Source organism: Orcinus orca, chromosome 9 (assembly GCF_937001465.1).
Source record: "Orcinus orca chromosome 9, mOrcOrc1.1, whole genome shotgun sequence".
NCBI classification, from domain to species: domain Eukaryota; kingdom Metazoa; phylum Chordata; class Mammalia; order Artiodactyla; family Delphinidae; genus Orcinus; species Orcinus orca.
The window spans coordinates 97,270,638-97,290,074 of NC_064567.1; positions in this window are offsets into that span (position 1 = coordinate 97,270,638).

Sequence of the window (19,437 nt, forward strand, 5' to 3'; positions counted from 1 at the left end):
TGGTTTGTTCACTGTTGTCTTCCAGCACTGAGGGGACGACAGCTGGTCTCCTGCCGAGTTCAGTAAGGATTTGTTGAAGGAATGGAGAGACTGGGTGGCAGCCTCGTAGTTGCACTGTCCACCTTCACGTCGTCTTCCCCTTCTGGGATGAAGGTCTAGGGATTTTGCGGCTGGAGCTGCTCCAGGTCTTTGCTCCAAACCTGACAACCCCCATCTTTAGCAGGAGTTAGCATGAATCTTTAGGTTAAAGGTCCAGAGAGAAGGAAGCTATAAACAACAAAAAAAACCCAGATGGAACCAGCTGGGACCACGATGGGAGTGAATCTGACCTCCAACAGACCCTGAGTCTCATTATATGCTGATTTTACTACATTAGCATACTAAGTGACACACCTACCGGTGGCCATGATGGGGCATTAAGGACCGAAAAAGGATAAAAAGGGAGTGGTACCCCACTCCCTCAGAAAAAGCCCTGCCCCTTCCCTGGTAGACTAATGCATAACCTCCCCATCATTAGCCTCATTCCTCCTCCCCTTGTCTTTACAAGGGGACATGAGAACAAACCATGGTGAGGAATAAGCACAGATCAGGCTGGAGCGAGGCATCCTCATGGACTGGGGGTGGAGGCTGAGGGGGGCTGAGCTGAGTCTTCCTGGAGCCTGGGCCTTGGCACCCAGGCCTTCCTCTCTCAATGCAGCTCCTGCTTTCTCCCTCCACAGCCAGAAATAAGATGAGTGATTACGTCTCCTTACACCCTATTCATTTCATAGAATGTCCTTATACCATTTCCTGGGTAAATGGGCTCATTTGGGGCTGGCTCTAGTAAGATCAGTCCTGTTAACACCTCATCACTTGAGCTCTCACAAGGCATTGCTGAGTTCTTTGGTCTAGGACATGGCTTTGCTATGTGCGTTCTGAAGACCTTAAGCCATTTTGTCTCCATTCTTTGCTGATTGTTTGGCTTTCTGAAGGCCTCTTCCCCTGGCCTCGTAGCCTTTCATCAGAGGTCCTAAAAGTGTGGTCTCCAGACCAGCAGCCACAGGTTCACTTAGGAACTTCATGGACATGTGAATTCTTGGGCCCCTCCCCAGGCCTATGCAATTGGAAATTCTGGAGATGCCCCCAGCAGCCTGGGTTTTGGCCAGCCCTCCTGTGACTGGATGCAGGCGAATCCTGAGAACTCATAAATCCTCGCAGGTGAGTGTAGGGAGGATTGGAATCTGGGAAGTACAGAGAGGGGGCATCTGAAGTCAGGAGGACCCGTTCGGAGGCTGTTAATTGTTCAGACCAGAGAACATGAGAATCTAGGCTGGGGTGTGAAAGGTGTGAATGGGTTCATGAGGTATTCACAAGGGGAACGGCCCCCCTCTGGTCAGGGTCAGTGGTGTCGGCCCTGCTAGTCAGCCATGACCTTGAGTGACTTTGCTCCTTCCAGGCTGCCCTGGATCCAGGCTCCAGACCCAGGAACTTTCGCCCTGCCCAGCCTGTCACTGGGTCAAGGCCCATCCTCTGGGATTTGCTATCATCTTCTTCCCCCGCCAGCAAGGCTCAGCCAACCTACCGAGAATCAGATCCTTGCCAGTTCCGTCCCCTGGTTGGAGTCTACCTGAACCCCTATAGAGGGACCAGTTTGCTTTGACTGGGTCTCAGGGTATACCCCCAGCTGCCACACTTCCTCCTGGTCTGTGCCTCCTGCTTGGACCTCTTTCTGATCTCTTCTACCCAGCCCTGCTCTGGACTTCTCAGAGCTCTTAGAACATTGGGCTTGGAAGGGAAAGAGGGTATTTTCTAGGGCAATACTAATAACCCACCTTGTTTTCCATTGTTTCTATTTCCACAGTTATTCAAAGGCATGTCAGGCTAACTACCTTTTATCCTTGGAATTAATTCGTAATGTATTGAGACTCAGGGTAATCTTAACTATCTATGTGACTGTCTGACAGCCGGGCTCTACTCCTGGCATCTCCATTATGGATGTATGAAAAGAGGGCAGTGTGGGGTTCATTGTGCCAACGGTTAGGGGTGAAGCTGGGGTGTAGCTGTTTTCAGTCTTGACCAAGCTAGGAGGGCAATAAAATCAGGCTTTCTCATGGGGTTTCTGGCTCTGCTATTCCAAGTTACAGCCAAATATGCTTTTCTGGGGGAGGTTTGACATTTCCATTTCCTCTCCTGGCCAGAAACCAGATTTTATTAATTTTTTTAAGGAATTAAAGTTTCTGCAGAATTTGAAAAAAAATGGTATAATTCAACTTTGTTTCCTGATATCGGCAAATGTTTGAGAATTTATTATGACTTCATCAATCATTTCATCTCTAATAAAGAAAAACAATAAGAACCATACTCTCTTCCTCAGAAAGTAGATTTGTCAGCAATGAAAAGAAATGGATTTTCTTCTATAATGGATATATTTTTCAGTTGTAACCCTAAAATATATAGACATTTCAGAAAGTGGGGTAGGGAGAGAGACAAAGGTCAAAGAGCACATTTATGAAAAGAAGATGCTGGGTGGCCACCGGTGTGTTTGGTGCGTGCGGGTCCAGTGATTGTGTTTCACCTTCCTGGGGCAGCAGAATGACCCGGAAGTCTGGTATTGCTGTTGTCACTATCTCCTCAGATTTTGCATCGTGAAGCATGACCTAGAACCATGCCCAGGTTGGCTGCTGCAGGCTTGCTTCCCACAAGCCAAGTCCAGCCCACAGGAGTGCTGGGCTTACAGCATCCTTGGAGTGCGCCCTCACATCCCTCTTATGGTGTAGATTGATTTATCCAACATATTTTCCCCAGGTGCCTATTACGTAGAGGTCTCTACCGGGGGCACTTAAGACACACTGCTGAACAAAAGAGGTCCCTGCTTTTACAGAATTTAGGTTCGAACAGGGAAAAAACCCTCAAAAACCATAGACAGGATACGTGAGTGAATCACAGAGGAGCTGGCAGGTGCTGAGCACCAGGGCAAAAAGAAGCCAGAGCAAACTACAGGGATGAAGAGTGCGCAGGTACAGGGGCTCGGGCGCGGCGGGGCCAGGGGGCGAGGGGTGGGGTGCAGCTGCTGGACGGTGGTCTGATTGGTTCTCAGAAGCAGAGACTGGGGCGAGAGAGGGAGTCAGCCGCCTGGAAAGCACTGTGGGCCGAGGGTCCCAGACAGACCAGAAGCAGCCTCAGGTGAGCGCGAGGGGCTGCCAGGAGGCTGGAGCGACAGGCTAGAGGGAGCAGGACCGGGGTGGAGTTGAGGCAGCGCCGTAGCAGGTGCTTTGGGAGAGGAGCGGTCAGGTCAAACAGCGCTTGGCTGCTGCGTGAACGGACCACGGAGAAGCCCAGGGCGGGGTCTGCTACCAGGCCACTGCAGGAGTGCTCCAGAGAGATGGTGAAAGGGCCTTACTGGGCGGGGAGGGCTGGGAAGAGCTGTGAAATACAGGGCAGGCCTACCGCATGGGGAGCAGGGTGGGAGCTGCGTTGGGAGCCTTTTGTGGGGAGGGATGCCTTGCAGAAGAGAGAAAGAGCAGATCCCAGGTGTGAGTGGAGGGGGAAGGGGGGCAGCTCCTGGGACCCCATCTTACCCCTGAGAAGAAGGGAGAAACCCTACCTGGGGATGCAGAGCTCCTGGCGCCAGCCTCGATCCTGGACGAGGATACCAGGGGAGTGGGCATGGGTCCCCTGTATCTGGCTATGGCGCAGGATGTCTGGGAACACAAGGGTCCAGTCCCGTGTTGCGGCTTCCTCCATGCTACGTTCGGGGCCAAGGCACCTGCACACCCCAGATTCGTCCTCTTCATTCAGGAGCTTGAAGAAGATCCAGAAAGCTAAGGGTCACATCGACAAGGCGTCAAGATGAAGATGGTTCAGTGGGGAATACACTTTGTGGATCAGAAATAGAACATTAAAAAAACAAGAAAAATAAATTTTAAAAATGACCGAAGTAGACATTCATTGAGCTGAATAGTTAGGTCAAATAAGTAAAGACATTAGGAATGTGTTAGATAATAATTGACTTTTAAGGCATATAGAAAAAAGGGGAGGAGAGTAAGCAACTCACTTTTCTTTTGAAATTAACACATTTGTGTTCATTTACATATAGTTTCATTCTCGTAAACATTCTCATTTAATCAACATAACAGCCCTATTAAATGAGCGTTCTCCCTGTTCTTTAAGTGAGGAGAAAAACCAGAGAGGGCAAGAGCTTTGCTGAAGGTCCTCCAGCTTGGGAGAGGCCAGCCTGGAAGCTGAGCCCACAAACTCCAGTTTCAACTCCAAGTCAGGCTGGGTTCACTGTACAGTTGCCTGATTCAGCAAATAAACACACAGGATGCCCAGTTTAATTTGATTTCTAATTGCCTATGCATGTGTACATTGAGATAAAAGAAAATATTGCACGGGAGCTATTCGCACTAAAAATTACTTTTTATTTATCTGAAATAAATGATAAGTCTCCACCTACCCCTTATTTCATTCCTTTGTCTGTTGACTATTTATTAGTGAGAAGACGTGCTTAATGTCAGCAGTATGAGCTGGTCTACCGAGCATGTACAGGCAGAAAGTCGGCAGCTCTGAGAACTATCCTGCAAATTTGAGTTCTGGAGGCGCATCACAGCACCTTCTCTGGTAGAAGTTACTTTTCCATCCTTTAGGATTCTGTAGCATCTCTTGTTCAATGACTTTTTAAAATGTTGTTCATACATACACACACACACACACAAAATCACACCACTGTCAATTTTTATTCCCTTCCTCTTCAACATTACACAATATGATTTTACTTGTTGCCATGCAGGAAGAGTTTTTAGTAACACCTGTGTCAAAGAATTCTTAAAGGGATGAAATCCATTTCAAACACAGTTAGGACAAGGGCCATGATAATTATTCACTTCAACTCAGAATTCCTTTTTCTGTTTATAAGCAATGTTGTTCCTTTTAATAATAGCCTTGGCGCTTAAAGGGATGCATTTTTTGTTCAATTATTTCTGTCATGCATTCAACAGATCCCCTTTAAGTGTAGTAATGTTATTTGTTTATCTTTGGCAGCAGAAATCTTGAAAACAATAAACAAGAAACAGGAAGACGTCACTCAATGAATTATTTAAAAAGTCAACATGAATTTAGGGACTTTTCTTCAGAATTAAAGTATTAATTCACTGCTTCAAGTAAACTGAAGATTCTCTCAAGGGCATTTGTTAAAGAGAGCCAAGTGGTTTTTAAATGTAAGCAAACACTAAATGCCAACAAAACCACCAGGGTCCTTTAGCTTGACCAGTTTGAACCATATAAACGCTGAAGTTAGAGGACCATTCCATGACACCGACTGTGATGTCAACAGAAGAATATCAGATGCTGTCTGAGCAGCATTATGCAGAGTCTGGGAAGGACAGCCCACACCTTCCATGGAATTGTTCATGCCTTGCTTCAACTTTGAATAAACGTCGCACCTCTGTGCAAACATCCACCGAATGAAAGCAGTACCATTTTTTTCCCCCGTTAACTCATGACTCAATACGAGAATTTCTGCAAAAATTTCTATTCTATATATGAAGTCTCATCTGGAAGAGCTTTTACTCAAAATAGTCTCATAAGCAAGGTGTTGTCACAAGAAAAGCTATTGCACAAGCAAAGGGAAATTTTTCCTGCACTGTGATTTTTTTCTATCTTTGGCTATGCTTTAAACAGGTGAGGCGTTGAGATCCTTAATAATCTGTCATGGGAAATGGAGGGATTACATTTCTAATGATTGCAGTCAATTCCACCCTGAAGTTTTCTACCATCTACCCTGGAAGAGAAGCTTGGTTCTGAAAATATCTGGGCAGCTCTTGCTGAATGTTGAGCTTACATACAGGTAGGGCTGCACAGACCAGTGTTTGATTTTAGCCATCTTGGTTGGGGCAATCTCTTTCCGTGCTGTTATTTGGTGTTCACAGTGAGTGTTTTAACTTCTTGCATTCCATGAAATGCAGAGAGGAGAGGAGAACTAATCTGTGAGCCAGAGGTATTTTCTAATTTTCATAGCTCCATTGTCAGAACTTGTGTGTTCTCTCCCGGCCTCAATGAGCTATGACACACTGCTATTACTTACTGCCCTGAGCCATCCGTGTGTTACCCACAGGCTCAGTTGGCAGGTGCTTGGGCTCTCACTGCTTCTTTCCATGCACCTCTTCAGGGACAAATTTCAGGAAAGATATACTATCTGAGCATATTAGAGAAGCTGTCACTGCTCACAGCTCAGCTTTTCTGGGAGGATCAAGGTTCCTTGCGGAGATCAAGAACACCTGCCGTGGGTTCTACATGCGTCAGCAGAATCCTCCTCTGAAGGTGAACAGTGAGTTATGGTGATGTGTTAGGTTTCATATGATCAGAGATCATGCAAGCGTTGTCTCCTGGAGATGAAAGAGACCCTGAGGGCATCTAATCCAACCCTTTTCAGATGCAAGAGCCCTTCCAAGGTGTACAGTGAAGCACCACCATGATGCTTACGCAGAACCACCGGCTTGGCTACACTGTGCTCTGCACAACTCTAGGGGGTGCTGTACATGCTCTAGTATTGTGTGCTCTAAGCCTGTGTGGTCCTGTCTGACATCTCTGGTTGATATCCTCTTACAAAAGTTGAGAAGTCTGTCACATGTATGTTTATGCCTGAGTTGACGAACACCTACCTCTATGGCTGATGTCACCTAACGGAGTGCCCATGGTTAAGTCCGAAATGCTCTGAAATAATTATTTTTTATGTTTGATTTGATCATAATGGACCAAATGGTTTCCTCGTGTCTTGAAGCCTCCAGTGATAAAGAAAACACAATTTCTTTTATCAATAAGTCCATGAGAAAGGTAGTTCGTATTGAGTCAAACACACTCTACTTTGTTATAGCTTCCCTGCCCTTTAAAGCTTGTGTTGGATCAAGTTATCCCAGAGCAGACACTGAGCCAAGTCTTCATGTATAAAATAATTATTAAGCATCTGCTCCAAGAAGAAACTGGAAAAGGAAAGGGGCTGGGGATGGATGGGGTATAGGAAGGAACCAATTAAAATCCAGGCAAATATCCAGGCTCAGGTGACACTTGGGGACTTTGGGGGAGGAGCAGTGTGTTTGCAGAAATTCTTCCCCTGAAGGAATGAGCTGGGCTTTTATTCTCCTGCTGGAATGAGATATTAACTGGGGCCACCCTGGGGATGTCAACTGCCCTGTACACTCAGTCCGGTAGCCTGAGGGCAGTCCTCTGAGGAAGGCCCCAGGTGGCACTAGAATCAGCCCCCATGGAAGCCAAGGATGGTGCTCAGAGCTGGGAAGAGGATCTGAACACACGCAAGGCCCCTTTTACAGTCACAGAGTCTAGACTGAATACCACCTTGATTCAGCCTTTTATGTATTTTAGTGCCACTCTTATCTTGAGGTATAACATTTTGCTCAGGAATACATTATGGTGCGTGAATGTAACATGACCAAGGTTGCAAAGTTTTAGCACTCCTGACTTGGCTGACTTCAAGTCCAAATCTAGCCCACACCCTTTGAAAGTGTGCCCTTTACAAGAGGGTGTCTGGTGTACATGGCTGAGTTTATAAAGTGGGAATACGCTTGGTTTATGAGCCAGACTTGATGTTGAGGTAGACAGAAAGCCAACAGGAATGGCAGAGTTTCACCGTAACTGTCTGTAGAGTTCTGACCAAACACTGTCCTGTTTCTTCAGGGCTGTGAGAAGTCCACTCAGACCATATAGGTGTGTCCTCCACACTGCGTGGTTGCTGTCTCCACTTCCAGGGGTCTGAAGGAATGTTACTTTGTTCGAACTTTGTACATAAATATGTACCACGTGACCCTTTAAGAATGGAGAAGACATTTTCTGTAAGATCCTATTATTAAAATGGCAGGGTTTATTTTGTTTCATTATTTGCCTCCCAAGATGTAGAGAATTACTGCAATAAAAAATTATTCTGCTCCTTGAAGAAGGCTGCATGGGTCTGGAGAGAAAATTGGATTGCTCTGGCCATAGAAACGTCCAGTTGGGAAATCTCCCACCGGGCCTGCAAGCAACACACCACGGGCAGCAGAGTACAGCCTTCCCACAAAAAGAGGAAAGCACTCAGAACAATAATTCAGTCGACCAAAGGGCCTCACAAGGAGTGCAATTCCTGTCACATCAGCCTTCCTTTTGGTTCTTTTGTTGCCCGTGTCATTTTCTCTGTTTGGAATGTGATTCCTTCAGGTTTTACTATTCTGATCTCCTCTTCCCCAGATGCTTCTGTTTAAAGTTGTCTCAACAAGCTGACTCTCCAACAGCCAATGGACAGTCACGTTACTTACCACTATCATAGATATGTGCATCTGCGGATTGTCAAGGCAAACTAGACATAGAATAAGACAATTTTGTTCTTAGAGATAAAAACAGAAAAGAGACTATGTTTGTGGACAAGAGGGAGGAGATATGGAGAGAATAAAGTAAGCCTAGGAGGATAACTATGTACTTCAGGGAGCCAATGCCACTTCCCTCAGAGTGTTTGTGTGTCTCATGCAGGTGTAGGGAGACTTAAGGGAGCTGCAGTCTCCCCACTGTGTTGTGTGTACAACCCTTCAATGCCAAGGGCAGTGCTTGAAAGAGAGGCAACATGATACCATGATAAATAAGGTCCTATGAGAAACTATTGAGAAAAACTGGTTATAACCACGGAACAGTTATTCTAAGAGGCAATGAAAATTTGAATGACGTCATATAAGGATAAATGTTGACATTCAAGAGCTATACGATTGCGAAATATTAGTGTCTTATGTTTATTGAATCATGTTGTCTCATTTTTACAGCTCCCCAGAGAATTGAACTGGATGAGAAACAGCCCTTGAGGAAATACTCCCAAGGAGATTGTGGTATATCATTTGCGACAATATTAAATTTGACCTGTGGTATATACGACAAGAAATTTTTTTCTCCCAATCTCTGTCTTTTACTTCTGAAAGTACATCATGTCATCCCTGGAGTTTTGTTGTTTTTCCTAAGTGTAATTTTAGCCCATTTCCAAGAAGCTTGTATTAACATTTTGGGGGGATTCTGAATATTGTAATATTGTATTGTATTGCTTCAACTACTAGAATCTGAGAATCATGTCACTGGCCACATGCAGTTATAGCCTAAAGCATCATGAGGAGGTGGGATCTGTAGGATATTGAAGGGATATGAAATGGGGTCTGTGGAAGGCATCTTAGGCAGGGGGGCAGTGGGTAGAAGGAGACAGCAAGTCATTCCATGAGGTCAGAGAGCAGGAAGGGGAGAGGGCAAATCAGACCACCCTCTCTCACTTAGAAGGACCTTGAACCTCATTTTATAAGGAAATCTGCATTTTGACCTGGTGTGTAGGTCAGGAAGATTACTCTGAGTATTTGTGCAGAGCTGAATGGAGGTAGGATAATCAAGAGAATAAGACCTAAGTAGGTAAGGGTGGTAATAATCTTCACAAAGTGAATGGAGACCCAGAGGGAGACTAAAGAGGAGGGGATAAGTGGATGGAAGTGAGGCTTGAATTTGCAGGCATGGTAACAAGGGAGCAGGTTGGATCTATGTATGGAGGAGAGGAAGGAATCAGTGATGGTTCTGTGGAGTATTTTCCATGGAATACTGACGCTATCCAAGGGGAAAGGACGAGAGGAGGAAGACCAGGGGCAGCAGGCACAGGTGAGGGCCATGTTGGATGTGTTGGGCTTGCTAATAACTCAAGGGGAGAGGACCCCAGGGCAGGTGCCTTAGGATCCTGGTGTTTTGGGGTTTGAGGACCATTCGTGGGCAGCAATGAAAGCCTGGACGAGCTTGGCCAGGAAGAGCATGTTTAGAGTGAATGAAAAGGGGATGAGGATTGAATTGGGTGAGTCCACATATCCAGGACATGGGCAAGAAGGGGGTTTGCCTAAGCGTGTCCAGAGAGGAATGTGTTGGAAAGGAGGGCTTCCAGAAGCAAGGTGTGGTCAGTAGGACACATTAGGGGAGGGGAGCAGTGAAGAGAGGACACTCCTGTGTCAGGCCTGGGCCTGGCAGTCCCACAGGAGGTTTGCCTTGGGGGAAGGCTTTGGATGAGGGGAAGCAGGTCACTGGCCTCGATCCATGCTCCCCCAGCCACGTGCTGAGCAGCCAAGAAAGAGTATCCAGGGCTGCTCTTCCTGGCTGATGCTGATGTGGGAAAACAAGTTTCAGCTTCTTGTCACTTCCTCCCTCAGTTCCTGCTGTAGGGAACCCTGCCCTCCTGCCTGAGTGGGCTCAAAGGGCAGGAAAAAGAGTTTTCCAACGTGTTTGGCAGGAAAGGGGCACCATGCTGAGGGGAGAGCCCTGGGCAGGAGGAAGATGAGTGGGCATCTCCTCTGGTCCTCATGGCCCCTAGGAAGCTGTTATAAGACTGCGGTGTCTTAATACTAACGTCTTCTGAGGAATCAGAAACAACTGAGGGATCTCGGGTGGTCACTCCTCACTGTCGGGGTGAAGAAGTGAGGTCCAGAGGAGAGCTGAGTGCTGGGCCCCGCTGCACCTTCCTGCTTTGGGTCATCTGCTTGCACTCTTGTGGGGCAGGAACAAGGGGCTTCCCAAGAGGTGCCGCAGTTGCCTGGGGGTGTGTGGAGCTGGGGTTTTTTGTGCACACACTTGTGCGCTGACACACGCTCCCTGGCATGGGGTTGCAAAGCTGGGCCTATGAACCAGCGGAAAGGCCCATACCTGCAGTTTGCCTGTTAGCTCCAGGCTCTGTGGTGCTGCTTGTTCAATGTGCCTTGATGTGCAGGGCCACCTGGCTTTGGCCTCAGTCCACCACCCTGAGCCTGGTGCTTGGACCCAGGGGCATAAATTCTGGGGAGGAGAGACTAGGGATAAAGAAACCTGGGGAGCCTTCTTTCCTTTATGCCTAGGAAAACCATTCACTGTCCACATCAGAGTGAACACTATAGATGATGTAAGTACACAGCTTGTTTCTGCATTATTGTATTTATTTGTTTTTAGTTTTAAAATTTAATTTTTACCTTTAAGACTTTACTCTTGAGGGTGGAGTCAAGATGGCGGTGTGGTAAGACATGGAGTTTGCATTTCCCCATAAATAGGGCACCTGCCAGATGCTGGTGGGAGACCTTGATGCCCGAGGAGATGGGAGGAACCCGCAAGCGAACTGTTCTCTTTTTTTTTTCCTGCCCTGCATGGTTTGGAGGACCTTTGTTCACAAGACAGGGGTCAGGCTGAAGCTCCTATGGTGGGAGCTCTGAGTCTGAACCACTGGACTAACAGAGAACCTCAGACCTCAGGGAATATTCATCAGAGTGAGGTCTCCCAGAGGTCCTCATCTTGGCACCAAGACCCAGCTCTACCCAACAAGCTACAAACTCCAGTGTTGGAAGCCTCAGGCCAAAAAAACAGTAGGACAGGAACACAATCCCACTCATAAAAAAAAAAAAAAAAAAAAGAGATGGTAAAAAAATATGTCACAGATGAAGGAGCAAGGTAAAAACCTACAAGACAAAATAAATGAAGAGGAAATAGGCAATCTACCTGAAAAATAATTCAGAGTAATGATGGTAAAGATGATCCAGAATGTCAGAAACAGAATGGAGGCACGGATTGAGAAAATACAAGAAATGTTTAACAAAGATCTAGAAGAACTAAAGAACAAACTAACATAGATGAACAACACAATAAATGAAATGAAAAATACACTAGAAAGAATCAATAACAGAATAACTGAGGCAGAAGAACGAATAAGTGAGCTGGAAGACAAAATGGTGGACATAATTGCCGAGGAGTAGAATAAAGAAGAAAGAATGAAAATAATTGAAGACAATCCCACAGACCTCTAGGACAACACTAAACACACCAACATTCAAATTATAGGGGTCGCAGAAGAAGAAGAGAAAAAGAAAGGGTCTGAGAAATATTTGAAGAGATTATAGTGGAAAACTTCCCTGACATGGGAAAGGAAATAATCACCCAAGTCCAGGAAGCACAGAGAGTTCCATACAGGATAAACCCTAGGAGAAACACACCAAGACACATATTAACCAAACTAACAAAAATTAAATTCAAAGAAAAAAATATTAAAAGCAGCAAAGAAATCCCCATAAGGTTATCAGCTGATCTTTCAGCAGAAACTCTGCAGCCCAGAAGGGAGTGGCAGGATATACTTAAAGTGATGAAAGAGAAAAACCTACAGCCAAGATTAACCAGCAAGGATCTCATTTGGATTCGATGGAGAAATCAAAAGCTTTGCAGACAAGCAAAAGCTAAGAGAATTCAGCACCACCAAACCAGCTTTACAACAAATGCTAAAGAAACTTCTCTAGGCAGGAAACACAAGAGAAGAAAATGACCCACAAAAACAAACCCCAAACAAGAAAATGGTAACAGGAGCATACATACGATAATAACCTTGAATGTAAATGCCCCAACCAAAAGACACAGACTGGCTGAATGGATACAAAAATAAGACCCATATATATGCTGTCTGCAAGAGACCCACTTCAGACCTAGGGACACATACAGACTGAAAGTGAAGGGAAGGAAAAAGATATTCCATGCAAATGGAAATCAAAAGAAAGCTGGAGTAGCAATACTCGTATCAGATAGACTTTAAAATAAAGACTGTTACAAGAGATAGGGAAGGACACTACATAATGATCAAGAGTTCAATCCAAGGGCTTCCCTGGTGGCGCAGTGGTTGAGAGTCCGCCTGCCGATGCAGGGGACACGGGTTCGTGCCCCGGTCCGGGAAGATCCCACATGCCGCAGAGCGGCTGGGCCCGTGAGCCATGGCCGCTGAGCCTGTGCGTCCGGAGTCTGTGCTCCACAACGGGAGAGGCCACAACAGTGAGAGGCCCGCGTACCGCAAAAAAAAAAAAAAAAAAAAAAAAAAAAGAGTTCAATCCAAGAAGAAGATATAACAATTATAACTGTTTATGCACCCAACATAGGAGCACCTCAATATGTAAGGCAAATGCTAACAACCAGGAAAGGGGAAATTGACAGTAACACAATAATAGTAGGGGACTTTAACACCCCACTTACACCAATGGACAGATCATCCAAACAGAAAATAAATAAGGAAACACAAGCTTTAAATGACTCAAGAGACCAGATAGATTCAATTGATATTTATAGAACATTCCACCCAAAAGTGGCAGTATACACTTTCTTCTCAAGAGCACACAGAACATTCTCCAGGATAGATCATATCTTGGGTCACAAATCAAGCCTCAGAAAATTTAAGAAACTTGAAATCCTATCAAGCATCTTTTCTGACCACAAACCTAAGAGATTGGAAATCAATTACAGGAAAAAAACTGCAGAAAACACAAATGCATGGAGGCTAAACAGTGCACTACTAAATAACCAAGAGATCACTGAAGATATCAAAGAAGAAATAAAAAAAATACATAGAAACAAATGACAACAAAAACACAATAACCCAAAACCTATGGGATCCAGCAAAAGCAGTTCCAAGAGGGAAGTTTATAGCAATTCAATCTCACCTCAAGAAACAAGAAGAGAAATAAGAAAAACCTCAAATAAACAATCTAACCTTACACCTAAAGCAATTAGAGAATGAAGAACAAAGAAAACCCCAAGTTAGTAGAAGGAAAGAAAGCATAAATACAGAGCAGAAATAGATGAAATAGAAACAAAGAAAATAATAGCAAAGATCAATAAAACTAAAAGCTGGTTCTTTGAGAAGAGAAACAAAATTGATAAACCCTTACCCAGATTCATCAAGACAAAAAGGGAGAGGACACAAATCAATAAAATTAGAAATGAAAAAGGAGAAATTGTTGAATCCAGGAATCTAAACTGACACATCATAATCACCCAAAGCTCGCTCCTGGCATTGTTCATTCTATGAGTTTGGACAAATGTATAATGACATGTATCCATCACTACAGTACCATACCGAAGTTTCACTGCCCTAAAATCCTCTGTGCTCTGCCTATTGATCCCACCCTTCACCCATCCCTAGAAACCTCTGATCTTTTTACTGTCTCCATAGTTTTGCCTTTTCCAGAATGTCATGTAGTTGGAATTATACAGTCTATAGCCTTTTCAGATTGGCTTCTTTTACTTAATAATATGCATTTAAGTTTCTTCCATGTCTTTTCATGGATTGATGCTCATTTCTTTAGCACTGAATAATATTCCACTGTCTGGATGTACCACAGTTTGTATATCCGAACCACATTGTGCTTCCAATTTTGACAGTTACGAATAAACCTGCTGTAAACATCCATGTGCAGGTTTTTGTGCGGACAGAAGTCTTTCACTCCCTTGGGTAAATATCAAGGAGTGTGATTGATGGATTTTTGTTAATTTTTAAAGCTTGATGTATAACATAACTATACATATAACTATACTATAACTATATAGCTATACTATAACTATAGCAATTACAAACTATACATTTATAACACAAATAGTGGAGATTTGAGATTATTCTAAATTAGCACAGAGAGTTGAGCTAGAAATACCATTCATAACAATCCCTTATGGTTTCACTGTACTTCCAAGAATTTGCTCATTTTCCCTTTTCAAACCCAAGGCTACCTGAGGATGAACTCAGCATGGGCCTTCATCCCATTTTATGAATGAAGAAACTGAGGCTCAGTACAAGTAACCCCACCTGAAGGCCTAGGTGCCTCCAGTTCCTGTGGCTGTCAGCCTTGACGTCGTCCACTCCTGTCTGGTGGGTGGGGGGATGGGAAGGAGAGCATTCCAGATAAATGCCCTGTTCTGGCCCTTCCTGAGCATGCCTGAAAGGTCAGTCAGCTTCCTGTCATGTGGTGTGCGGTGCCCAGAGAAGGTTCTATGGAGGAACAGGCTCAAGCTTGGAAAGGTCCCCTGGTTGACATCAGTGTGCAGCCCACTGGGACCCATGAAGACAGAGCCGAGATCACAGCCGAGCCGCTCACTTACCCCAGTGGGGACGTGTGGCTGCCGCCTTGGTCCTGAGGGACGCTTCCGGGTGGTCCTCAACTTGATTTGTATGTTCGGCTCTTTGTTTGTGATCTTGTTTCACAGCTGTGTTAATTTCCTTTTCATTGGCTCCAAGATGATAACTTGAAATGCAAAGCTCCTAGAGATGGGTTTGGGACTCTGACTATACTGTCTGGGTCCATTCCTAATGATAAGTCAGTGCTGATTGTAATTTCTACTCTAGGTTGCACTGCTAGTTTCTGCATCCAGATGTATTTTGTTTGACCAAGAATGTGTGCTACGTGACTTTCAGGAAAGCATATGACATTTCAGGAGAATAAATTTCCTTATGTAGGAATTTATACCACTTGAAAGTGAAACCTAAAAATGGAGATTTTTATACTGAAATAGCATGATTTCCAGCCATAAGTTTGCCTCTGATTTGGAGGCAAGCAATGAATTAAGATTTTTATTTATGCACTCTGGGACAGTGGATCAGTTATCAAGTAATGGGTAACAAACGACTCCATAGTTTAGTGGCTTAAAACAGCCGCATCAGTCTGTTGCGCAGGTCAGACATGTGGACTGTACTCAGCTCTGTGTTTCTTTGCTGGTCTCGCCTGGGGTCACTGGCAGCTCCAGTCATCTGAAACTATGCTGCCTGGTACAGTGGCCACCAGCCACATGTGGCTCTTAAAATTCAAATTAGCTTAAAAAATAAAATTTCAGATCTTCAGCCAAACTAGCTACACAGGGCCATGGAAAAGAGCACAGCTATGGAACATTTCCACCAGCACAGAAAGTCCTACTGGACGGACTGACCTACAGTCTTGATTGGGGCCGCCTGGATTAAGATGGCCTCTGTCCTGTGTCTGGTGCTGGTTACCCCATGGGTTATAGATGTCCGAGGCTGGTCTGGGCTTCTTCTCATGGGGGCTGGTTTCAAAACCAGCAAGAGAGGAAGTGACTCCCGATGTCCAAGGTCCTCAAAGCCTCTGCTGAGATCGCGTGTGTTCATAATCTGTTGGCCAAGGCAGTTTGCAGACCAAACCCTGAGTCAACCATGGAGGGGCCCCAGGAAGGGCACACATTCCCAAAGCCATGTTGGAAAGGAACCTCCCAATCTACCAAAACACTAAGACTCGCACGCTTTTTGGAATTCTCAATAAGCACTTTTTTTTGTTGAGCCCTGGGCAGTTTTTAAAGCTTCATTAAGCTCTTATCTTCACTGGGCTCACGGTAGCCAGTTTCGCGAGGCTGCCACATCTCCGCTCCATGCACCACCTTCCCTCCAGTATCCTGGCCAAGGGGCACCCCTACATGGGACACACCATTCCACAGCTGTGGGAGGACAGCGTGGTTAAAGCACACAGTGGCTGCAGCTCTTCTGCTTGCGTGCAAATGGTACTGTCATCGCCCCTTCCAGTGGGCAAGCCAGTCATATGACCATGACCATTGTTCACCATCCATGGGGCAGGGAAGACTCGTCCCACTGGGGCCTGCAAACAACACACCACGGGCAATGTGCTGATGGGATTTATAACAAGAAATATATATTTGGTCTTCGTCTCTGTTTCTGGCACAGAGCTAATTAAACCTTTGGAACTTCCTAGTGCTGAGAAGATCTAGGTGTCTTCTGTTATGTTAAACGAGGTAACTTTTGGAAAGCCTCTAGGTAACCTAAGGTTGGAGGCTGGTTGTCAAGAGAAAACAACCACGTGATTAGAGGGTTGGAACTTTCAGTCTCACCCCCAGCCTCCAGGGAGGAGAGAGGTACTGGAGATTGCATTCAATTGCCAACTGCCAGTGATTTAGTCAATCATACCTGTGTAATGAAGCCTCCATAAAAACTCAAAAGGATGGGGTTCAGGGGGCTTCTAAGTTGGTGAACATGTGGAGATTCAGGGAGAGTGGGGTGCCTGGAAAGGGCGTGGAAGCTCTGTGCCCTTTCCACATACCTTGCCCTCTGCATCTCTTCTATCTGGCTGTTCCTGAATTATATCCTTTTATAATAAACTGATGATCTATGAGTAAAATGTTTCACTGAGTTCTGTGAGCTGCTCTACAAATTAATCAGACCCAGAGAAGGGGTTCTGGGAAACTGGGATCTATAACTGTTCGGTCAGAGGCACTTGGGCTTGCGATTTGCGTCTGAAAGGGGTGGGAAGTCTTGCAGAACTGAACTTTCAACCTTCGGAATCTGAAGCTATCTTTAGGCAAGTAGCGTCAGAATTGATTTAATTGTAGGACACCAGCTGGTGTTGGAGAATTGCTTGGTGGTGTGGGAAAAATCTCCACACATTGAAATCGGGTACAGAACCATTCGGCAGGGATGTGTACACTTCCCGCAGGAAGAGGAAAATCCACTCAGAACAATGAGTGAGTGAAATCCCCGTCACAGTTGCCTTCCTTTTGGTTCTTTTGTCGTCCTTGTTATTTTCTCTGCCTGGGACACAATTCCTTTAGGCCTTAGTGTGCAACTTCCTCTTCCCTACCTAACCCTTCTCTCTAAAGTTGTCCCAAAAAGCCTGCTGCCCAACAGCCAATGGATATGCACGTTACTTATCACTATCTTAAAATTGTGTATCTTAAACATATGTTGTTTGCACTTACTATAATTAAGAAAAATAATTTCATCACTCTATACTTTGATGGCAGAAAAATCGATATTTAATAAATATTTGTTTAATAAAATGAAGGTGAGAAGACAAATTATTATCCCATTTTCTTAATGAGTAAATTGAAGTTGAACATTGTCTGTACATTAGAAATAAAGCCAAATGGTACATAAAGAAGAAAAGTCAATAATCTACCCAACAGCCTGGTAATAACAACTTCTAATATGGCATCTTCCGTGTGGTGGTTCACTTCTCACATGCAGTTTCACAAGTTCAGCACATGTGTATTACTGCCTTCCATCAAGCTTAGTTTTAGGTGCTCAGACACCACCGATGAGCAAGATGGGTAGAGATCACCACCTTCGTGCACTTAGATTTTTGGGGGGAGAAAGGCAATAATAAAAAGAGCAGGTAAATGATGTGGTAGGTTGGAGGGGGAATGGGCAGAGCAGAGATGACATAGGGTCCGGTGCCTGGGGCTGGCTGGGCTGTAGTTTCCTAGTGTATTCAGGTGGGCCTTGCCTGGGAGGTGAGGGGTCAATCCAGCAGGCATTCTGGGAAAAGGGCACCAGGCAGGGGAGCAGCTCAGGACAGTGGAGGGAGCTGGAGGGGGGAGCAAAGAGGTTAGGGGTCAGCGCCCTGGAGACCGTCCTGAGGACCCAGTTCTTCTCAGTGACAAAAGTGATACGAGCTTCCTTACATTTTACAAGTTTCATTCTGGATTAGGGAGAACATCTGTACCTATAGCTATAGCTGTGTCTATATCTACATCTTATTTTTATCCTGTCTTCAACTTTTAACATTAACATAGACATCAAAAGCCTATGTCATTTATAAACCCTTTGTATATTTTACATGATGACCATAGAAAGCACTCAACAGTTTGGACTTTGGGAAGTGCACAACTCTATTTGTGGAATTGTCTGTTTAGGGCCATGGAACCAAGATGGCTGGTGTCAGTCAACTGGGGCCTAGTCTTGGGGCTAGAAAAGGTAGCACTGAGGCACCGACTGTGTACCATCTGTCTTTTAAAATCTGTCTATCTATCTATCTATCTATCTATCTATCTATCTATCATCTATCTACCTATCATCTATCTATTATCTACAAAGGAGCCCTTGAAACTCACAGCTACTTCATGATATTTGGTTATTAGATAACAATAATCTCACAGAATACAAACTTTAGACAAGGTTACTCTGAGACCACAAGAAGAGGAGACAGAATAAGGTATCTTCAAAACTGTGTCTATATACAGACAAAAATGAGGTCACTGCAACCCGCAAAATACTAATATCCCCCTTTTACAAAACAAGTGACTTCTACTTATTTATCCAATCATAGAATTGCCCCCGCTTTCTGACAGCATCCAATCTAGAGCAAAACCCTGTCTCTGTGGACCCTCCCCCAAGTTGCCCACCCAGCCCAAATCCTGTCACAGTTTCCTTCTTACACATTTAACCTTCCGTTAGAACAAGTTCACAGTAAATGTTGCTTACATTGGTGTTGCAAAAAAGCAAAATGCATGGCAGCCTCCTCACCTCTTCAGCTTAACAGTTTGCCACGTGCACTAAGTTCCGTCGGTGACTGTGTTTGGAAGAGCATCCTTGAGTAGAATGCGTGGCTGCATTGCCTTGAGCCCTGGGTTCCCCAGTTTTGAAGGAAGCTGATGCTCATCACCTGTCCCACAGTGTGAGTAAACTGGGCGGCGAAGGTAGTGGATACAGATGGACGTAAAGAACAGTGGAGCATCAGGTATATGATGGTCGTGGACCTGGGGGTGAAGGAGCCTGTCGTCAGGGGGACAGTACCTGGCAGTGGAAGGCATCTGGATCTGGGGAATGAAGAGGTCGGTAGGTATGTGGGATGGCAGGAATCTTCCCAGAAGGAGCCTTGGTGAATTGTGTGCCTCTGCTTGCCTCCCTGG